We start from the raw sequence: 3,676 nt of genomic DNA on the forward strand, positions 1-3,676 counted from the left end.
ATCTTCTAATTATACCTGGCAGATCAGTGACTGCCCATTTGGACTCCAGCAAGGGACAATGCCTGGTGAGGACAACCCAATCATGGGCCATAGCCCCCCTGACAGGTTCATGCAAACTGCTTGGACTCAGTGAAGAAGAGAGTTTTACAAACCATGAAGGTCTGCCCAAAGATGTTCTGAATGGGTGACTCGTGCCTTAGACGACCGGTCTACCTTACAAAATGGCACGAACGGGTGACCAAACAACAAAAATTTGTTTTCTCACAGTCCTGGAGGATAGAAGTCTGAAACTAGAGTAGCACATGAGCCAGGTCCTCTGGGAGCTGTCCCAGGCTTGTGGAGGATCACCTTCTTGTAGATCACCATTGTTCTGCACAGGGGCAGCCATCTCTCACTTCCTCCTCTCATAGGCCAACAACTCTGTGAGATGGGGGCTGAATCTCTATGGTCAACTTGAGCTGATAGAGAGACACTCGGACAATGAGTGATGCACGCAGCTGGTGTGCCTGGGAGAACGCTCCAGAGGGACCGCCATGGGTGAGCATTGCTAAACCCTAAGACACTGCCTTGAATGTGGGCAGAACCAACAGAGAGAACGTTGGCCAGTCTTCACAAGCTCCACTCTTCTCAGGAGCTGTGCCAATGGCCACTGCATCCATGGCCGTCAGATCCCACACTTGTCATCTTCAGTTTCCCCAAAGTCACTTTCCTGTGTGCATGAAGTTAAAGTTCACCGTTTCCGTTTGCTTCTTCCCCGTGACCAATGGTGTTGAGCATCTTTCGTGTGTACTTGCCTGTTTGTATATCTTCTCTAAAGAGATGACGATTCAGATCTGTCGAGCCTTGTTAAGTGTGACTCTCTCCCTCCTGGTTGAGTTCTCAGTCTTGGACTTGCTAGACATATCACTTGCAAAGGGTTTTGTTTCAGTTTGTAGGTCTTCTGTTTACTTTCTTCAAAATGCACATTTGAATTTTGTTGAGATTCGACTTACATTTTTCTTTTATTGTTTGTATTTGGGCATCACATCTAAGATCTCACAAGACATTCTAAAGTCATAAAGATTTTAACTGTATTGGTTGGGTTTTTTTTGTTGTTTGTTTGTTTTTGTTTTGTTTTGTTTTGTTTTGTTTTTTTGTCAACTTGACACAAGTTCCCAGTCCTCTGGGAAGAGGGAAACTCAGTGGAAAAAAATGTCCCCACAAGATCGGCCTATGGGACATTTTCTTGATTAATGGTTGATGTGGGAGGACCCAGTCCACTATGGGAGGTACCAAACCTGGGCAGGTGATCCTGGGGTCTACAAGAAAGCAGGCTGAGTTGCCCACCAGGATTAAGTCAGTAAGTCTATTCTCTCATGGCCCCTGCATCAGTTTCTGCCTCAAGTGCCTGCTCTGACTTCCTTCACTGGAACACAACTTGAGAGTTTGAAGCTGAAGTCACCACTCTCCTCCCCAAGTTGCTTTTGATCAGGGTTTAATCACAGCAATAGAAACCCTACCAAAGATATCTCCTATGTTTTATTTTTAGTTTTTTTTTTATGGTTTTAGTGCTAACATTTAGATCTTTGATCCATGTTGAGGGAACTTTTTAGTATAATATGAAGTTGGTCCATGGTCAACCATTTGCATGTAAATACCCAGCTGCATCCACAGGAAGCTTCCATGGTGGATAATGACAAGGCAGAAACCTGAAGGAAGAGTATGATGAGACAGTGGTCATGTCTGGCAGGTAGAAAGAACAGCAATTGGAGACCAGGTGAAAACAAATATCAAAATAACAACAACAACAATATCAAGAAATAGGAACAGGTGTTCTTGTTGAAAATTCATCTGTGAAACTTCAGAAGAAAAACAACTTCAAATATGAGGCGGATAAAACTAAAACAAACCGCTAAGCCATAAGCAGATCTGAAAGCAGGGCATTAATACAAAACAAGATCCTGATTTTAAAGAAGAATCTAGCAGGCTAGGGCTCTAGCTCAGGGGAAGAGTGCCTGCCTAACATGCACAAGGCCTTGGGTTCCATCTCAGCACTGCATGGAAAAAAAAATAAAAAGGATCACAGCATTTTTCAGAGACCAGGTAGCACAGTGAGCTAATGGGGGAGTAATGACAAAGGGACACCAAACACAGCGCTCCTTTCTCAGGGTGTCTGCTGTCTGTCTGTGTCAGCTCACCACATGGAGGGCCTTTCACTCAGAATAGAAAATATTCATGTGCAGCTTTCTGTGGTGATATTTTGTTTGTGCTCTACCACAGCCTTCTACGGGACACCAAACTAACCCATAATACTCAGCAGTGTTGCAAAGGGACTTCTCTGCTCACTAAATATCACACATTTGCAGATGATGACAACACATGCCCTGAAATTAATACATAGGTCGAATAAAAAATGAAATAAATGTTCGGGCCAAACCAAGAAGCAGAGAGACAGAAAGACCCAGTCAAACCTGTACAAACTAACAGAGACAAACCTGTCGCAGCTGGTCTTGTTCGTCCCAGAGATGTACTTCAGCGGATTAATGATTTAGGAAATGTATTTCTGTAATTCACTACATTAGCAGATTAAAGGCAAAAACATGATTATCTAAATGGATGCAGAAAAAGCATTTGGTACTATGTAGTAGTGTTCATTCATCATTTAAAAGTTTAGCCATCTGGGGATCTTCTTTAGCCCGACAAAATGATCTGCTAAAAACCTACAGAAAGTCCTGCACCCAGTATGGAGTCAAAATATGCTAAAGTGGTATGCTTTAGTATGTATGTTGGATGCTTTGTCTGTTGGTGGGTTGGTGTTTGTTTGGATCAGGGTAGCGCCATTCCTTCTGGCATACTTCGACATGAACAGAAGTAGACAAAATCTTACAGCATTTGGTGACTTTAAATCTTTGCAGGCTTTTGATGGTGAAATTCTTCCACTTTGGTTCAGCAGAAGTCCTTTATGTTGATTCCTTGGAGAAGATAACACAACTTTTGCTGGCTTTCTTCCTTCCAGGCACTGTTCTTATCTAATGTGTCGCTTGCTGTGGACTTCTTTAAGGAGCTCTTTGTGTTAATTGCTACCTAGAGAGCATAATTTTTATCTAACTGTGTGGTTGAATTGTCATTCTTCAGAACCTTTACAGTGGACAAAGACAAGGTCAAAATTTTGTAAAAAGAGCTAAAAATGTCCAACTCAAATAATAAATAAATTTTAACTCTACCTTTTTGCTTTCCTGAAAATCTGGACTGCCAGATTATCAATAGCTAATATACCTAAGATAAATAAAGTAATAAACTGAAATTTGCTTGAAGTATGAGCCAGCAATGGAAAATGGTGCATATTGTTTCTTTTGTAGGCTACAAAAAACATAATTTTCTATTAAAAAATCAAAGAAGACAGTCCTCTCGCCATCTGAAACTAAGCAACCAGCGCCTTATTCTACATTTTTAAAGCGTACTCACTTTGCCCTTTTTAGTAGTTTTATCATTGTAATTATGAATGCAACGTGCATAAAAGCCTGGGAGGTGATGACTTCCAGCCTTTAGGCTCCAGTCTCCCACCATGGCACAGAACAGAGTGTCGCGGTGCCATCTGGGAAATGTAGTCCGTAATGGAAATCAGGGGCCGCGCGCACGCGCAGTTGAGTCCAGTATGGTTTCTTCGTTGGGTGTTGGGATTATTTGGTTTGTAAGC

Source organism: Arvicola amphibius, chromosome 4 (genome assembly GCF_903992535.2).
Source record: "Arvicola amphibius chromosome 4, mArvAmp1.2, whole genome shotgun sequence".
Classification (NCBI taxonomy): Eukaryota; Metazoa; Chordata; class Mammalia; order Rodentia; family Cricetidae; genus Arvicola; species Arvicola amphibius.